Genomic DNA, 20,727 nt, shown 5'->3' with positions numbered 1-20,727 from the left:
GGTGGTGATCCCACTTCTGATGTCGGGTTGTAGGTAGGGGCGTATAATGAATCTTCACCAGGGTTGTTCATGGTTGTCGCACAGATATTTATTACACAAGTATGGCTGATACAAGATTGACGAGCGGACGCGGTAACTGGACGCTAATGACAATGGCCCTAGGTTCGATATAGCGAATCCACGGTCAACGGGATAACGAATATACTTTGCTTCAAAGTCTAAGTCGGACTCAACTTACTACTCGCGATACTAGGAACGCTTGGTTGACTCTTAGCTAATCAGATTGCCAGAAAAGAATGACTTTCCGTCGCGACGACGCTGCAGAGGAAAACTATGATGGGGTGTGCCTAAGGGCACGAGATCATCGGATTCGTCAAAGAAAGCCTCCACTCGGAGGGTGAGGGAAATAGACGCTGCTGTTAATTGGTCAATTTCTATGTTGGCGGTTAGAAAAGGATGCTAGCCGCCCTAGAGAGAGAGTTCCTAGCAGGCAACGTCGTACGTGACCAAATCAGGCTTTCCCATAACTTCCCGCAATAGGTGACAGATTTACAGGCTGATAGAATAAAGACTGTTTGTCAATCTGAAGGACATTAGTTAACTAAGTCCTAAGATTTGTAACGGTTCCTCAGGTTATCTGAACATAAACTGTAAACGATGCATCGGCATCTGGCGATCATCTGGCCCAAAGAATGGGGTCTGTGTGTGGCGAGCTGCGGGGCTGTTGGAATGTCTTATTGTCAAGTGTCTGTACTGCCAATTCTTTAAAGGAAAGCTATGTTACTTTATATCTCTGTTAGGTGGAATGTTTATCCCGTGACCGTGGCTACGCTCGGCGACCGGTTGTCGCCTCGAGCCTAAACTCATTGTCTCAAGTTTCGAATGACTGTGTCTGGGTTATTTCGTAAATGCTACAGTATTGAGGCTTTTCCAAATAATTCCAACGGGGGGGACCTGGTGTCCTTTCATCTCCGACATATATATGTAGAAGATGAAAGGACACCGGGCCTTCCCCATGGAATTCTTTGGAAAATTTCCCAACACTATCTTTATAAATTAAACCGATCATCATAAATCTGTAGTCATCATAAATCTTTATAAATTAAACTTATATCTTTTATGAGGTCTATTGGGTGTTTCCTTTTTAGTCTTCTTGCGATGTTTGTTGTGTTGCACGTTTCAGCTGCCAGCTGGTTCGGGTGTGTTTCTGTTCTTATTCTGCATCTTGTTGCGAATCTGGTAATCTCTTCCTTCACCGTTGGTATTCCCAGGTCTTTCCGTATGTCCTCGTTTCTAACGTACCACGGGGCGTTTACCATTGTTCTAAGGATTTTGGCTTAGATTGTTTCTATTTTGTTTATGTGGCTCATTGCTGCTGTTCCCCATAGTGGAATTCCGTATGTCCAGATTGGCTTTATGATTATTTTGTATATTTTCAGTTTGTTTTCTGTGCTTAGTTTGGATTTTCGCCTTGTTAGCCAGTGCATTTGTCTTCTTGCTATCTGTATTTTGTCTATTATTGATTTGATGTGCTGTTTCCATGTGAAGTGTGTATCTATGTGAAGTCCAAGGTATTTGACTTGCCTTGTTTGTGTTATTTGCGTGCCGTTCAGGAAGATGTTTGGTGTTATCTGTTTTCTCAATGTGAATGTAATGTGGTTGCATTTGTTAGGGTTAGCTTTGATTTGTTTGTCTTGTAGCCACTTTTCTATTTTTGTGATGTGCTCTTGCAGTATTGTGGCTGCAGTTACAGGGTTGGTGTGCCTGACTAGCACGGCTGTGTATAGTGTGTATAGTATATGTCCTAGGACGCTTCCTTGTGGAACACCTGCTTTGATGTCTTTGGCTTCGGAGTGTGCGTCCTTGATTTTTACTGTGAAGGTTCTGTTGCTTATGTATGATTTTATTATTTGGTATATTTTTCCGGGAATTGTTTCTTGATTGTTTGAATTAGGCTTTCGTGGTTTATTTTGTCGAATGCTTTCTCTATGTCCATGAATAGGGCTGTACAATATTGTTTGTTTTCTATTGTGTGTATTATTTCGTTGACAAGTCTGTGCATTTGTTCTATGGTGGAGTGTTTGTTTCTGAATCCAAATTGATGGTCTGGTATTAATTTTTCCTTCTCTATTATTGGTTTTAGTCGGGCGTATATTACTTTTTCTAGTATTTTGGAGAGCACGGGGAGTAGTGATATTGGTCTGTAAGATGTTGCTTCATGTGGGTCTTTGCCTGGTTTGGGTAACATTATGATTTGTGCCTGTTTCCATAATGTAGGATAATATTGTATTCTTGGTATTGCATTGAATATTATAGTGATTAGTCGTATCGCTTTTGGAGGGAGGTTTTTCAATATTTTGCCATTGATTAGATCGATTCCTGGTGCTTTGTTGTTTTTTGTTTTTTCGATTATATTTCTAATTTCTTGTGCTGTTGTTTTGGGTGTGGTGTATTGCTTGTCGATTGCAGTGCTAGTGGCTAGCGCATCGTCGTCCGTATGGCTACTGTGGTTGGTCTAGTCCAAATGAAGATTCCTTACAGGCAGCTAATCATAATGTCAACCAGACACATATATATCTGCTTTCTAAACAAGAAAAATATATCTGTGTGAGGTACATTTATTTAGAGTATAATCATAACTCATGCTATATAAATATTTAATATAATAATGTAATGTAATGACATTACATATCCCTACAATTATTTTATTCTTCTAATAAAATGTTTTTTAGGTTTAATTATTTTTTGTTTTTTATGTTACAAATATTTCAATTTATATTTTGTAGACTTACCATCTTTTCCAGTTGGCAACCAACTCCCTTGATTTATAATGAACGATGAATTTTAAGCCAGTATTATTGCCGAGAACTAGTATTGGTTCGTGTTGACTTCCGTTTGCTATAAACAAGGAAACAACTGTGCCCAAAATAGATCTTCTATTTCTTCGAATGTCTTAGATCCGAAAAATTCGTGAGTCCAACCTGGACCAAAAAGCGCGACAGAAAGTCCTTCGTGTCGTATTTTTTGTAAAGCCTGTAGATTATAATGGTTTAATGAAATATTAAATGACTATATGCTACAATAAAATAAGTAATATTGTAATTACATATGTTGAATTAAATCCACCACAACCAGGACAACATCTTCCCCAAATATCAAGTCCTACATAAATATCATGAATATCTCTGCTGTGATTTTTTGCAAGTGCCAAACCGTTTTCCAATTTTGATTTCGTCCAGTTATAATTCAAGTAAATGCCATCGCAGTTTAAAAAGAAATCTCTGAAACATTGTATTCAGAACATTAAATAAAATTTACAAACAGAAACAATTGTAATTAAGCTCATTTTGCCAATTTAATTTTCCTTCATTGGTTACGCCGTCGTACCATATAATTTCAGAATTTCTAATTGCTTCATGAATATTTTCTGTTAGATATTTTACAAAATAAATTAAATTATTAACTTGCTCACTTTTAATGGTATTTTCAATATTTAATAACCAGACTTATAAAATCGAATTTATAAAATTTTGCAACAAGTATTAGTGCATCTGCAAATCTTCTTACTTCTTCCTGAGATTCAAGTATTACATCCCAGATACCTTCTCTTTCCGTAATTACAGTACCAAGAACTTTTACACCATGATTATGTGCTACATTAATCCCTGTTCCAGCGGCTCAACGAAAATCTGCATTTTCAAGATTATGAAATTTGGGAATCTGAGAAGATCATCATACACATTTCGGCGCACACTTCCAAAATTTGTCCCGAGTGGTCTTGTGGGATTCACGCAACTTTTCGCGCGGTAGAAAGGAGACCGGATAAAGAATGCTTCGCTACATACAAATAACAAAAGGTGGCGCAGTTATGAAATGATGACTAGAATACACAAACGTGTCAATAACACTCCAGTGATAAAATAGGTAAGAATCATAAGATTATGATCGATATATAAATCTGAAAAATCACGGGTATATTATGTATAATATATGAATTAATAAATATAGCGATTTCTATTACCTGTCTTCTAGGCAGCCACCTTTCATATCATGATGAAGCAACGTTTTAGGATGTACTTCTCTATCCAATTTTTCTAACTGCGTTCTTTCTGCGCTTATTTCTAAACCACTGTACACATAATCAGTTGAATCTCGTAGTTATTCAATTTCCGGTCATGGTTTCAAATTACCCACGTTATCGAATAATTCTTTTAAGTTTTCGAAAGGTTGTGACTATGTAACTTCGGTTGTCATCTCTCTGATTTATACTGTTCTACAGACCACTTTCAAATAGTTTTTAATTCATTAACTCAAACAAAGGTTTCTCTTCTTATTTGCTTCACTGGAAAGTTGTATACATGCATGATAGTGTTCCCATCTAAGGGAACTAGCATATCAAATTACGTCACATGATTTAACATCATTATCTACCAACTGCTAATGAGCAAAAAAATATTCATTTCTCTATCTGAAACAAAGTATATAAAATAAAATTATGAATTTATAATGCACGTACATCAATGTTTATATGATTGTTTCGACTTTGAAAGTAATATTCTTATTTACATAAGTATATATTCTTTAATATTTTGCAAAAATTATATCGAAACAAACAATTTGGAATAAACATAACTAAGTAAATACTTTAACTTTTTTTCATATTTAATTAAATATTTTATTTGATTTGAGTAGAATTTAACACCTAACCTTCAAGTTTAAAATATTACTCTTTCTCATTCTATCTTTCAATTTTATTTCTTCTGCTTCCGTTTTATGATATTTATGACATTTCTTAGTTCAGATAGAAGTAACTTTTTCGTAATTTATAAAAAATGACACTCTTTTTAATTATCGTACACTATTAATCCATTACATGTCTTGTTGTAATTTAACTTTTAGCAACTTAAGATATGTGCACGTACAGAGTAATTTTCTTCCTAAGAATAATCATTTAATATTACGATAATACTAGAAACTTAAATTAATTACTGTTGTTAATTAATTTGCAAATAACGTAATGCACAGCCATACACAAGTCATACAAGTTATACTTATGTCCTTTAATTCACCAGAAATAAATTTTAAATTTTATATTATATATTAATATATATTATAGGGAGAAGCACTATACAAAATAATAATGTTAAAGGCATACATGTAATTTATTAGTATAGATACTTACTATATACAAAGCGTTCTCTTCAAAGATAATATGTCGACTACCAAACGATCGACGGCAACCGAACGCATTTCTGGTACTGATAATAATAGTATAGTCGCAAGATAGTTGTGTATCCATGTCCAACTATAAAATTTGAAAATCGGCGCTTGGTCTCGCGGCATGTCGCATGTCTCATGGGACATACAATGTATCGCCTACGGTCTACGATGTGAATATATTAATAAACTTAACAAATTTGTTATTATTTTCTCTAGGTAATTTTTCTCCCTCAAGATTCTGAGGAAAGTACTGAACTGTTGACTCGTTATCAGTATTGTCAAAAGTTCATCATTTATCACCTTTCCCGCTTCATAGTCAGGTTTTTCAAACTAAGAGCGGCATACGGTACATTTTTATTGTACGTGCGAGAGGGAGGTAACGTATAGCACAACCACACACAAGTATGTATCCCCTTCGTAGTATGTATGCGAGCGTTGTACGATGGCCTAGGACTCCGTTGAGAGAAAAGAGAGAAGCGCAGTGTGAAAATCTTATGCCCTAGATCTCTGGCGAGTATCACACGTGGCGAGCAATTACGTGAATATTAGAATAAAGTTCCTTATAATACCTCTCCAAGTCCTCTCCATATTTTAATAGCCGTAAATTGGCGCAGCAGCGCCAAAATTTGAAAGAATAAGGAAACACATATGTACGTATCTTTCTTTTGTGATACAGAAGAGCTTTATTTTTCTGGTCTTCCAACGTTGCCGTCTGCACGCGTCGCGAAGCGCCGGCTAAGCGAGCTGTCGCCCGAAAGGGTAGGTTCAACTTGTCCAGTGACCCGCAAGGGGAGGGCAGGGTTTTTCCAAGCCGCGCGCAGACCATCAGCGCGCCGTACCCGAGGCGATGGACGCTAGAAAGTAGTAAACAGTCGCTAACATCCTGACGCGCCGCCAGTATGAGTTTCCACTCTAGGTATGGCACGGTCGGCCAGTAGCCAGACCCTAAGCGCTGAAACTAATTGTCTCGTAATATAATAATCGTAGGTTACTACTGCTGCAGCCCTTGCAAGTTCACTCGTTTGAGGTGGCCCTGCTGGCAAAAACTAAGATTACGGAGAGGCATAAGGTGCAGTTCAAGGGTTTTCATTTCGAAAGAATGTGACCATCTGAACTCGAAGTTCGGGGACGGAACCGCTTTATCATTTAATTCATTTCGATATCATTTAACTTTGAAGTAATAATCACTAGTCATACAGACAAAGGGAAAATGGATCTTTCAGTTGTCACGATAAACCTAGCAAACAAAACGCGGCTTTTCATATATTATGTTTACTCTATTTACGTTGCAGGCTCTTAAGCTTGTGTCTTATTACATGTCTTATTACGTCTTTGCCGCGGAATGAGACACGCTTTTCGAAAAACTCTATCTGTGCGATAAAATTTTTTCATGCTTGATGGTGATTATAACGCGAGACACGTTCCCTGGAGCAGCAAGTTAAATAATAACAGAAACGAGAACCTGTGACATGGATGTAACGAATAATAGATGGACATGGTCCTCCAGTTCACTGACACTGATTTTGATGGTATTTGATTTGTCAAGGCGCAGTCGTTCTTGGATTTGGTACCCGCGGAAAAGATGGATGTTTTTCTGCACCGAGCTGTCAGAATTTGATACCTTTGTCCACGAGGATAAAAACACTGAGACAACAGTCACAAAATAGAGATCGTCCTACAGACCACAAATAATAAAATTCTTTCGGTCCTAGGAGCCTCCATTTCAGCTCTCGCATGGGATTTCAGTTACGTTGAGAGATATCTGGATTCCCACTTCGGAGGTTTGCTACAAGACAAACACCAAATATCTGAAGAAGCGCTTCTGCAAACTATGTTACTGTATCCCATCATTCACTGAACACGACAAGTGCTATGCAACCATAAAAAGACGTATCAGAAAGGATTCTGATAGATCCCTGAGTTCTCTGGATCCAGAGAATTAAAGATTCCAAAAGTATGTTTCCGCAAGTTAGACGAGTGCTAGGCAACAGGGCTAACCTCTTGATCGGCGCCCTCAAATTTTCTTCAGACGATTCTTACCGTCTTTCACAGTTGAATAACTTAGTTTGACAAAGCATGGGATGCGTCGTTATTGGTACCAAACTGACAAATGAGTCGAGATCGTGACGTCTCCGGTGTTGCCGGCTCCCCAGAACTTACTAGTAATGCGATTACATGCCAAGAATAAACGTGTACGCAACACGTGCTTCTGTTACTCACGATCGTGTGCCGTGACTTCCTTTCAAGTTATAAACTGTTCTTCGAACAGGTCTTTAATTACTATTGTGCTCGCGTGCTATTTTATCACTTTAAACTTATTAAACTTTTATCGCTCGTTACTTCTATTACTTAGCACCTATTATTTGTATGTAGCGAGGTATTGTTTGTCCGATCTCCTTTCTACCGCGCGATAAGCTTCGTGAATCCTACAAGACTACTAGGAGCAAATTTTGGAATTGTACACCAAAATGTGTATGATGGTCTTCTCAGATTTCCAAATTTCATAACCTGGAAAATTCGGATCTTCGTTAAGTCGGGGCCGCTGAAACAAGGTCTGTATCTTCACCCGAGGAAACAGTAGTAACCGCTGCTAGTAACCGCTTCGGCTCCGATCTCTCAGAAAATTATTTCACATCGGTAGATTCATTAACGATTCAATTTAAGTTTCTGAATGAGAAAAGATTATGGCAGATGAGGAATGGATCGATATCTCTAATACGAGAATGATTTCTGCTGCAACTGTCAAGTTTATTTAGCATAAATAATTTAAATATGAGTATAATTGATACCGTCAATAGACATTCGTACAACGTATTCCCCAAGATAGAATGGACCTCGAGGATGACTCGATAATATCTCTCTAATAATAATTCGTACAACTCGGAAAAGAACTTGGTAATCGCTCGACAATTATCTCGTTCGCGATCGTATCCGCTTATTTATACTGGTCGGGAGGAGTCAGATGGTTTAGATGCCGTTTGGAACGAAGGTTGCCCTCAACGGCGACAATGTTTTTGGCTAGATTTCGTGTGTAGAAGCGCTACCCGTGATTCGAGGCACAACATGCGTCGCTCTCGCTTCGCCTCGTCCTATGACTCATGTGTCGCCACAAGGTAATCTGACTTCGATATTTTCAACGCAGTTCCAATATAGCTCCCGCAAAGGTACACATTCCTCTTCACCTTAATCTTCAATGATCTCTTGAACTTGCATACTTTTCTAAGATATGGAAGATGGGAAAGTAGTTCTCTTGCTGGGGAAGGATAAGAATAAACCAAATCCAGCCAAGTACGGATCAATGAGTTTGCTGTATGCAGAATATCCATTAATAAGGTCTTAGAGAGGCTGATACAGAGACTCATACTGTTTCTTTTTAAAGAGGCTTCCATTCTTCCCCATCAACAATTTGACTTCCGGATTAAATACAGTAAGGTCCACGCAACAATAGAATTCGTGTCAGACATCTGCTAGTAGCAAAACTCTCTTTATAGACCTGGAAAGAGCTTTTGACATGTTTCGATGTAGCGGTTTGCTATAACAGCTGATACGATACGGTTTCCTTAAACATGTAGTTCCGATGATTTTGTCCATAATCTCCGGAAGGCGTTTCATACGATGGCGCAAGCTCGAATGTCGTCTTCGGGGTGAATGATGGGTGCAACAGGGAACATTCAACACCTCCATTCTGTTTAATTTGTATTTTAGTCATGCTTTGAACCTCTTCCATCTCAATAGCGACCTTAACCTTTGCGCGTTGGTATTTGCTGATGACCTAATTTTCACGGCTTAAATGTATTCGTCAAAAATTAATTCCACGCTACAGAAAGTTTTCGATCGAACTATGGTTTACTGTGGTAACTGAAAGTTCCGTATAAATACTACAAAGTGGGAGTCTATCCCTTTCGGGCTGTGCATGTCTAGACATTTTAATTTCAACCGTGATGTGACCCGACATTCACTCTGATATCTTATCATCGACAATAGCCCCTATCCGTTCCGCCTAAGAAGATGGTCAAATATCTCGGTACATATTTGTATTGCAAATTACAGATTACACGGCACATTAAGACGCAAATGTAAAATAAGTCAGAAAAGACTTTTATTGCAAAGAATGTTTCGTTCTTCTCGAAGCATCTCTGTGCGAAGTGTAGTCTTCTATTGTACAAATTGCTGGCAATAATCCTATCCCGACTTATGCCTGTCCGATTTAGCTCAATCTCACAACGAGCCATATAGACCAGCTCAGACGTTTCAAACGGAAATGCCCGAGGCATTGCATGAGGCTATATCGCTCGAGCTATTTTACATGCCAATACATATATTTTATATAATTGTATGTACTATATACGAATTACACATAGCTTTTAAATTCCTTGTGTCTGTAGGACGCGATGAGAGTGTCATGGACTCTCAGTTGACCTGTTTATGTCAGAATTAGCGAAGAATCATAGAGCCGAAGTACGTGTAATCGTCGATCAACTTTGGTGGAGATTTGTCTGATCCAAATCATTACTTATATCATTTTTTTAAATGAATTCAAAGTAGAGTATGCGCCATCTATTTCCCTTTTCAGGATTAATATTTCAATAAAACTGCGCACATGCACAAACAATGATAAATAATTTACGACTGCAACTATAATGTATTTTTATATGCTACTGAGAACACCTGCACTTCGTTATATGCAGTCTGATGGATCCTCGCGAAAGTACAAGAATTGTTGGAAATTTTAAGAATATTCACCATTTTGGCTAACTTGTCTGGAAGCTAATTTCTCTACGATTTGGATGATATTGAAATATGAATAATTTTTAAAACAAAAATTTTATAAACGCGTGTGGCACCGTAAAAAAGAGGAGAAAAGGAATACCAGAAATGAACGAAAAATTACAAAAAGGAGAAGCGTGCCTTCGCTCGTCTGCAAATGTATTAACCATAAAATGGCAAGATAAAAAAGAGATTTTCATAATTTCAACAATACGTACAGAAGAATTTGTGGATGTACCAAAAGACTATCATACATAAGAAATTTTACAGAAATCATCTTGTATACACGACTATAATAAATTGATGGGTGCTGTAGACACGGTCATCAGCACTATAAATTCTACTTGCAAAACAAGGAAATGATACAAAAAATATTTCTTCCATATGATTGATATGTGTTTATGGAATTCATATTGTCTGTACAAATTGAAAGTCAACAAAACAATATCAATTGCGAAATTTCAACTGAAATTAATAGATCAAATTTTAAATCAAATAAAAATAGGTCAAATTTATACCCATTAAATACGCTTATATCTTTTATGCAGAAATTATGAGTATATTGTTTTAAAGAAAAATCCCTTTTCTTCCAAGATAAACTGTCTGTTACGTCGCGTGAGATGGTCCGTGCGACGTCCCTCGTGGTCTGGCCGCCAAGGCCCACGAACGGTTACACAGACCCTCGATAAACTTAAGGAATCTGCATAAACAGAATCTTTCCAACGTAATTTCTAATCTTGCAAGTATTTTCGGTTTATGGGTGGTGCATATGGATCATTACCTAACTATTATCTCACTTTCCTAACGAAAAGTGTGAGCAACGAATCCGCGTTCTTAGTTTTAAAGACACACTCGCACTGAGCTTTCCTCCGTAATTGCATGAGAGCAGATTGCCAGTCATCTCAACTGTTTCTACGACTTTAGTTCAGTCAATACTCCGGAACCAAGTTGACAACTACCAAGTCATCGATGGATCAATCAGCTGCTTCTACTACATTCGAGCAAGATCAACATACGGACTCGATCTTCTTCATAGATCATTCCGCTTCTCAACACTGATTTTCTGACTTGAGAACAGTCAGTGTCACGCTACCGGGCCTTCACCCATCCAACAATCGTCTATAACACGTATATCTTACGCAACGACGTAATATTTGATTGCATTAAGTTGTTGGAAATAAAGTTAATATAAGCCGTCAATTGCAGTGTTATACCACCCCCCTATTATCCCAAAAGAAATAAGGGGATCGACCAGTTCGTGGTGTCGATTATTGTAATCGTAACGGGAATTTACGACTCCAGTTAACGTGCTTCCTCGCGAACGCGTCACCCCGCGACTGGAAGAAAATACACTTACGCCGCAGCCAGCTGGAGCGACATGCTGAATCGGAAAACAAAGAACATCTTAATAAGAAAGAAGATCGACGCAACCAGGTGAGCGGACAAGCCAGCCCCTAAGGAGAAGTGAATGGCTGGAGCGACGGGCACCTGAGCGGGGCAATGCATAAGAAATTTTTCAAAAATCATAATAATGTAAGATTCTATATGGAATTATTTTCTATCGTTCGCGCATAAGACCAGTACGTAACGTAGCTTGAGGGTATATAAAGCCACCATCAGACGCGCAACGTAGGCATTTGTCGAGTCGTCTGCAAGCGGAGAGGATCTTATTTTGCTCGACAGTTTCAAACATTTTGTGTGTTGTGTGAACCTGTTCTATCTTGTTCTACAACAATCACGAGCCATATACAGGTTAGTGTACTTATTATTATAATTTATTCATTAATTAGGTGAAATAGTTTAGGAAACAATAAGAAAACGTGAATATCGTAACATCGACACTGTGTTAACCTCGAAAAAGAGGACATTTGCATTCCTGCAAATTAAGAAAACTACGAAGCCGTCGTCATGGCAAAGTCTAAGAAGAGAGTTTGTGATATTGACGCCAAGCCAAGTAGTACTAAACGATTAGCATCTTGGATCAGAAGAATCCGCAGTAAAAAATCAAGGTATTGCCGAAATCGCAGACGCGATTTACGGATTGAAGCAATGCTGACGTGTGCTTTCTTCAAAGCTGAAAATGAATTACGCATCAAGCAATCATCTAAAGCTTTAAAATTGCAGAAACTTAAAGAAAAATTATTGAAGAAGGAAAATTGTATAAATTACGAACGCTGCGATGATGAAGGCACGTCTCAGCAGAGCAATCCCTGGAAAGAGCCTGATTTGTGTCCTGAATTGAGAAGTTTAGACGATTTCATGTCTAAGCTATCAGAAGTAAAAGTACCAGTACGACGCTGAAGTAGTGGGAAAAATGCAAACCTTCAGGTTATGAAGACCGGCCAACGCCCAAGACGCGTTGAGTGCACTCGTTCCCGTCCGATCACGAAAGTTAAGCAACGCCGGGCACGGATAGTACTAAGATCGGTGACCGCTTGGGAACTCCGCGTGGTGTTGGTTTTTTTCAGAAGGAGATCAGCCCAGTATTTGAACTGTCTAAGAAGATGACGCGAGCAGTAACTGCCCGAAGAGGAAGATACAGCGGGGCATGAAAGGACAACCCTGATGACTGCCGCCTGGTATTACCGGGGTTGTCTGCCCTCAAAGCAGAGGAAGAAGGAGGAGTGGTTTTTTTAGTGGGTATGGCAACAACATCCGCGCGAGTCCCACATAACCCAGTGATTCGGGTCACTGGGCATGCGTAACAGCATTTTCCCCTCCTCATGCAAAAAAAAAAAAAGGTTATGAAGACCTGGAAGCTTATGTGACTACTTTTACAAGAGGATAATTTCTCGCAACGTTTTATCCCCCAAATGCATAGAGATTTCAACAACAACTATATGCAATCTGGAGCGATTATGGAGCACCGTGTATCACGTCGGTGCTGCAGGAATAGAAATCGCATTACTATTCTGATGTATATAAGGATTTTTTTAATTTACAGCTTCACCGTTTGAGATGACATTTGGACAGACGGAGGGAGGGAGTTGGTGTTGTCAACGATGCTGAAGCGTACTACACGATTGGGGACCCCATGTTCTCTAGTCTCTGCACCTTTCATTGGTTTGGTTTGTAAACTGTATCGTGACCGATGCATTCGGGACCTTTACAATTTTTTGTGGTAATACAATTTTGTAGTAATATAATTTTGTAGTAATATAATTTTGTAGTAATATAATTTTGTAGAAGTATAATTTTGTAGTAATATAATTTTGTAGTAATATAATTTTGTAGTAATATAATTTTGTAGTAATATAATTTTGTAGTAATATAATTTTGTAGTATTAATGAGCGTTCGAAATATATTTGAAGAATGTTTGATTCGATATTTTTTATTTTCAAAAGTATGGCAATTTACACAAAACATTACGTATTTTGTATGTCTTAGCGTTTAAAGAAAATTTGTATTGCATGGTAACTTATAGATTTAATAGTACCGTTTCGAATATTCTCTCCATTATTCTGAACGTCGAGATTTTGTATATATTTCCTTAATGTTAATTAACAGTTTTGTAGACTTTTGAATAAATAAAAAGGAATTGATAAAATTTGGAAAATGTCTACAATTTTCCTGCGATCTTCTAATTCGCCATATTAGTCCTTTTCAGTCCAGCATACTACACATAACAAAATTCTGTCGCAGGCAAGAGATCCGCACATGTGTCCAGGCTGTTGGCCGTCATCGGCGACATTATTTCGCCTGTCTGTGTATGAGATAAGGAGTGACGACAGACGATTGGTAGGGGATAAGCAAAGGGGAAAATTGTTTGTTTTTAGCAAATCCTGCATGAAGTTTTCTGACTGACGATGAGTCGCACCATAATCACTTTGTACATAAACGTCTCATCACTCCGTGTTTCCGTATCTTGAACATCCAAGCATCAACTAATTCCAAAATCGTCTGACGCGCGATACACATAGGCTTATTGTGACAAGCTACAGCAAATTATAGCAAGTTTTATTTGGTGAGCTCTAATCTCTTTTGTTCGTTACCTGTGCACATGTGTTTTCTCAGGTCCAGAAAAGTTTTTTCAACGCTTGTACCACCAAGTTGTATGTGAGTTACTCTGGCTTGTCAATATGCCTTGTTCAAAGTTGAGAGCTGGATACTGTCACAGCTCTCTATCTTCCCATGTAATTATGATAATAGGAGCTTTATGAGGTATGGAGTAAATTGAATGCGTCTTTGTTGAATCTAGATGATCCAGAATGGCGAATTGTTACAAGTAGAACAACTAATCAAAGTAATAGACATACACATATATGAAATATGTTTCATATGGATAGGAAATTACTTTGAAATTTGACAAGCATTGCAATAAATATGTTGGTTCGGAAGTAATATTACTAGATACTTATTTTTACAGATTGCAATATTCTCTTCACTAATTCATAGATTGATCTTAGAACAAATGAAGAACTTTACATGTTATTGGATTAACAAATAAAATGTATTGTTCCTCACAAATGGTATGCAGAGGAGTAATGAAAATAAAAGACAGGTGTATATTACAGTTCAAGTGACGCGAGAGACTGAAATACTATTTATACAAATTGCGGATGGATGGATACTGTGAAAAATCTTTCACATACTGATTGTAGGAAAGCAGAGATGGAAAATGAAGCAACGTATTTTAAAATTGAATCCCTAAGTATAGCATGTAGATAATATTTTGAGTGTTGATGGAGGACAAAATTATGCACATTCCTTTTTCAATTCCAAGGAATTGCATCATCGATGAGTCGGTTGTCAAAACATGATGGAAATAGCTCATTGTTAATTGAACAAGTTTGATATAATTACACAACCTAAAGATTTAACTTGAAATTTGTTCGAAGAAATTTACTTTTACTTATACGTGATGTCAAGTGCGGTATTAAGTATCATGCTTTCATAACTATTGTTTTAAATATTTTTGTGTTGAAATATTGTCGTTTGGGTGTCTGTTCTGTACTACAGGAGTACCCGAAATAATTTTACTCGTCGTGTACAGTTAAACAACTACAGGCAGTTGATTCTATTCCTGGAACGCGTTGGATTCGTGTTTACGTGGTACGTTGATTAGAATGATTTAGAGGTGGTTTACTGATGCCAAGCAAGGTAGATATCATTTCCGAACTACCACTGGAGGTTTCGCACTTGTTACCTCGAAAATTGGATCCCTCCTCCCTGCAGAGCGCCGCGCTTGTCTCGCGCAAATGGTTGAACATATGCAGATCCGACAAGTGTCTTCGGCGGACAGCAAGAAGTCACATTCGGCGTACGAGAAAGGGGTTCAGGATGGGGTTCCTCGGAACCACAGCCGCTAAAGCTGCCGAACAACAATCAAGGAGTAGAGTACGAGGTGCGAGGAACCTACGACACGAAGTAGGCTTATCCACTGCTCGTACGACGGTCATCGTTGGAAGGTTACGTGGTCCTCCGAAAATTTCGATGCGAAATCGTCCTATCGATGTTGAACCGCTAAAATGTATTAGACTGTAATTGATAGTATGTACCTTAATTCGACAGTTTTATTTTGCGAGAACACGAAACTGCCTTGTCCTACGAAAATGATTCAGAACTGTAGCGCAAAGCTTGAAATAAAATGGTGCCATTGAGACGGCAATTTGTTTCAGCCGCGGCAGTTTTCTACAGAAATATCGACAATGTAACTCACATTGACGCTCAGTCGTGTACCGCGTTACACTCTATCTGTGGACTAGAAAGGGTCTTGGCCGCCTTCGTGAGAAAGCCGTACCGTCTTTCGTGTTAACGGTGCACTCGCTCTGACAAGTGGGTTTCAGGACGGGCGGCAAAGTTTCCTTCGAAGAGCTTGCCCACTTCATTACATAAGAGCATCGGGCGATACGAGGACGACGAGAACGTCGGTCGTGCCGCCCTTCAGAAGCTGTACCAGCCTCACCATGCGCTTTATCCGACGAGAGGCTCCCTCCCACTGACACCGTGAAATGAGTGTCGTAGCTTGGGGGCAATTATCCGCGTCCTCTCCGCTCATACCCGTCCGGAGATACCGTCCGTACCAGGCGCTACGTCACGGGAGGCTATCCTCGTCGTCCTGCATCTCCCCGCATGTTTATAGACTGACGGAGCGTCATACTCGATTTTGTGATGGCGTGAACGTTATTCAAATATGTAATAACGTTACCAAACCCACTATAACTATAAATTACTTTCCCACAGAACTTCGACTCATTCTATATCTTGGATAGTTCACAAGTACGTATGCGCGAGATATATATTTCATTATAGAAGCCCTGAATCAAGTATTGAATTTAAGAGGTAATGGTTTGTAGCCTTAAGTACTGAAACTTATTCTATAATGGGAGCAACTGCCACAAATAGGAATCTAATCATTCTAACTAAAGACAAATTCTATCGACGAAATATTTAGTATGTAATTATAATATAAATTATACAATCATATAGTATAGTTTAATGTCATCATTAATTTCTATATTCATACAATACCGCATATCATTTGCAAATGTATATTTTATACCAAGTAGTATTGCAATTGTGCCACTCGGAAGACAAACTTATTAATTCCATCTTCCGATATTACCTGTACTTATATAGAAATATAATACTAAATACTAAAATATATCATAAGTATTTCATATTTGAAACAACAGTAAACCGAACGGAATTAATCTGTTTGACTTCTATGCGGCTCAAGTCACGTATCAATATATGTACATTATTCTGTAGTTTTAATATTTTAAGCGTGCATTGTGCACAGGACAATTGTCTTCAATAAATTTTGCAAATCTGTTTATAGTAAGTGAGGGATCATTAGGCCAAAGAAAAATAAGGCGACTTTTAAAAGATGCAATGAAACTTGCTTCTGCTGAACATGGACTATGAAGGTCGAACATCTTCCCGTTTATTTTGCAATTAAATACATACTCGCCTTCCGCATTCTGGCCTGTGTGCCTGCTGGATCAGGCTGGCAAGCTGTTGGAGAGGATTGTGGCTGCCCGACTCGAGTCACATCTGTATCGACGTGCTCCGTCGATCGAAATATCTGATACTAGTTCCCCTTAAAACGCAACGAACTGAATCCATAATTAATGCGCTCATTGAACACTATATTTACATATTTTCGGCACCAAAAACGATCCTAACAGACCAGGGACAAAATTTTGTTAGCGATTTAATGACGAAATTTGAAGAAGCTTTTAAAATCAAACACATCAAAACAACTTCATTTCACCCACAGAGTAACGGATCTCTCGAAAGAACGCATGCCTCAGTTAAAGATTTAATTCGTACTGCATTACACGACAATGACAAAGAATGGGACGAAGTACTTAATTTCATTTGTTTAGGGTACAACACCGCGAAACATGAAGGAACAGGATTCTCTCCCTTTGAATTGACCTTTGGGCGAAAAGCTAACTTACCTTCCGCAATATCCAAATTCCCCACACTTACCTATGATGATATGTACTCACTTTGGCAAAAACAACTGAATAAATATTGGGAAACAGCTCACAAAACGCTTATTCAGAATAAGCAACGATACAAGCGAGACCAAGAAAGAAAGATTGTTAAAACTCAGACCGTGTTTAGAAAAGGAGACTTTGTTTTAATTCACAACGACCATAAAAGAGATAAGTTGCACATTGAATGGTTAGGACCTTACAGGATTAACGATGTGAAAACTCCTTATTACATTATTTCTATCGACAATGCTAAGAAAAAGATACATGGTAACCGACCGAAAGCGTACTTTTTTCAGGATAATGCTGACCCTAGCACTAGTAATAATACCCTTAATTAGATGCCTTGAATTCACGGGATAGGAATTACGCTTTGTAAACAAACCCAACCAATTCACGATCGAAAACTACAACATGATTACGCCTCAGAAATTGTTAGCTTCCCGAACACTAACAAATATTGTAAAATTGCTATATTTAAGATTAACGAAATAACTTTTGTACCATTACATGCAGAAAACCAATTCATAATGATCCCTAAAAAAAAGGGGGGGGGGTAAACATATCCTTCGATCTACATTTAAATAATTCCATTCTACTAAGATCTTAGAGGACCAAGATCAATCTAACCAGGGGGGTATGTCACGACCGGCTCACTTTAAAATCGGAGATAAAGATGTGGCGACACTCGGCGACAATGTATATCGCTGAAGTGCCTAATGAACCATCAACATCCCAACGGTCCTTCCACCGAAGGCTCTAGAAGAAAGAGCGCGTGGCAACGGCCGCGGACGCCTGGCAAATGCGTGGACGGTGGGGATGTTGAGGGATAACAAAAGAAAGCGATCGGATCCGATCGAAAGTAAAAAATCATAAGAGCTTCAGTCTTAAAAGGTCACGCTTAGAGCTCGGAAGTAGATTGTAAAACCAAGTGTTAGAAGAAAAATAAAGTTTCTTTTTTTTATTCTTTTTTGTTGTTCTTTTGCATAATTTTACGTGACACTAGCAACGTTACCCTGAGACTGAAACAACTGCCTAAACCAACGTCGGACGTGTACCGCTTATGGTCTTTCCTCGACGCATTCCTTTGTATATGCGCTTTCGAAGACCTTAGGCGGTTGAGAAACCGAAGACCAGATGTAGAGTTTTCTCAGAAGTGACGATCACTTCAACACTAATTAATTTTAAAATGATACTTAATTATCGATAGATAGTGCATTTTATGTTTATAAACGTGAAAAAAACAATTTTCGTTTCACCGAACTATGGTTATCCCACAATATATGTATCATTAATATATTATAAGGAACTATTCGAATATACGTACAAAATCGTTTTTATGCGTATTTTTACATACAACTTTTATTTACTTTAAATTATTCCAAATTTGAGGATAAAATTATGCAGACTATATACACAGAAGAAAGGGGATTAATTTTACCATATACTTCATTTGAATGAAAGTTGCGTGAACTTCTCATGACGTAAAGTGTAAAAATTTAATAGAATGTAGATACAGTTTTCTATTATCGTTACAGATAAGAAATTTGTTAAACACTGATAAAGTTAAAGCCATTAATAGTGGTTGCAGCAAAGATTTGTTATTAATTCAAGATGAATAGGTTTCAAACAAAAAATTCCAGTTACTACTTATAGATTTGATTTTATAAAAAAAACAAGAAATTAAAAATTTTATAAAAAAGTTTATTCGCATTAAAAATATTATATTTTATCGCATATCAGAATTTTAGATCTTACGTTTAAAATAGTTTTTTTTTACCTTTTTTTGCTTGTAAAGTTATTACATTAATAAAAATGTCAGGATCGGGTTAACTGAATTGATCGTGTAGTAAAATATCGATCCAAATATCTTGGAATCATTAAAAAAAATGCTTTTTTTATTGTGAAAAAATGGTACTTTATTACCGTTAATCATTTAACTGTAATATTGGCTATAATATTTAACAATAATATTTCTAGTACATCAACATTAATATACGTTCTAAATAATATGTGAAGAAATTTGAGGTTAGGTTGGAAGATATCTACACCGGAAATGACGCCTGCAAAATGGCGCACGTGATTGGTTAGAAATTAACCGCAGAACATCTTCATACGCTATTGATTATTTCCTGTAAATGAGGAATTTTAATATAATGTACAAAGTATATAAGATTTTGCATTAAAATTGTCGCAAATATTTTTAAAAATTAATTGGATTGTAGTATTTTTAAAAAATCATAATAATGTAAGATTCTATATGGAATTACTTTCTATCGTTCGCGCATAAGACCAGTACGTAACGACAAGCTTGAGGGTATATAAAGCCACCATCAGACGCGCAACGTAGGCATTTGTCGAGTCGTCTGCAAGCGGAGAGGATCTTATTTTGCTCGACAGTTTCAAACATTTTGTGTGTTGTGTGAACCTGTTCTATCTTGTTCTACAACAATCACGAGCCACATACAGGTTAGTGTACTTATTATTATAATTTATTCATTAATTAGGTGAAATAGTTTAGGAAACAATAAGAAAACGTGAATATCGTAACATCGACACTGTGTTAACCTCGAAAAAGAGGACATTTGCATTCCTGCAAATTAAGAAAACTACGAAGCCGTCGTCATGGCAAAGTCTAAGAAGAGAGTTTGTGATATTGACGCCAAGCCAAGTAGTACTAAACGATTAGCATCTTGGATCAGAAGAATCCGCAGTAAAAAATCAAGGTATTGCCGAAATCGCAGACGCGATTTACGGATTGAAGCAATGCTGACGTGTGCTCTCTTCAAAGCTGAAAATGAATTACGCATCAAGCAATCATCTAAAGCTTTAAAATTGCAGAAACTTAAAGAAAAATTATTGAAGAAGGAAAATTGTATAAATTACGAACGCTGCGATGATGAAGGCACGTCTCAGCAGAGCAATCCCTGGAAAGAGCCTGATTTGTGTCCTGAATTGAGAAGTTTAGACGATTTCATGTCTAAGCTATCAGAAGTAAAAGTACCAGTACGACGCTGAAGTAGTGGGAAAAATGCAAACCTTCAGGTTATGAAGACCGGCCGACGCCCAAGACGCGTTGAGTGCACTCGTTCCCGTCCGATCACGAAAGTTAAGCAACGCCGGGCACGGATAGTACTAAGATCGGTGACCGCTTGGGAACTCCGCGTGGTGTTGGTTTTTTTCAGAAGGAGATCAGCCCAGTATTTGAACTGTCTAAGAAGATGACGCGAGCAGTAACTGCCCGAAGAGGAAGATACAGCGGGGCATGAAAGGACAACCCTGATGACTGCCGCC

At 37.9% G+C, this 20,727-nt stretch overlaps 2 long non-coding RNA genes and 2 pseudogenes across 2 annotated transcripts; 3 read left to right on the top strand and 1 right to left on the bottom strand.

The window, feature by feature from the left end:
• Positions 1-2,798: 2,798 nt before the first annotated feature.
• On the bottom strand, positions 2,799-3,600 carry LOC132915584 (uncharacterized). Its single transcript, XR_009659920.1, has 3 exons — positions 3,473-3,600; positions 3,107-3,281; positions 2,799-3,033 (listed from the first exon to the last, which is right to left on the bottom strand). It is a non-coding gene; the product is annotated as an uncharacterized LOC132915584 (long non-coding RNA).
• Positions 3,601-12,328: 8,728 nt separating this feature from the next.
• LOC132915588 (5S ribosomal RNA) lies at positions 12,329-12,447 on the top strand (annotated as a pseudogene).
• Positions 12,448-13,023: 576 nt separating this feature from the next.
• LOC132915585 (uncharacterized) lies at positions 13,024-14,977 on the top strand. Its single transcript, XR_009659921.1, has 2 exons — positions 13,024-13,055; positions 13,631-14,977. It is a non-coding gene; the product is annotated as an uncharacterized LOC132915585 (long non-coding RNA).
• A 5,514-nt stretch (positions 14,978-20,491) lies between these two features.
• LOC132915598 (5S ribosomal RNA) lies at positions 20,492-20,610 on the top strand (annotated as a pseudogene).
• The last annotated feature ends 117 nt before the right edge of the window (positions 20,611-20,727 follow it).

Source organism: Bombus pascuorum, unplaced genomic scaffold, assembly GCF_905332965.1.
Source record: "Bombus pascuorum unplaced genomic scaffold, iyBomPasc1.1, whole genome shotgun sequence".
NCBI lineage: Eukaryota > Metazoa > Arthropoda > Insecta > Hymenoptera > Apidae > Bombus > Bombus pascuorum.
The sequence above is the reverse complement of the archived record's forward strand: the minus strand, read 5'-3'. Positions and strand labels throughout refer to the sequence as shown.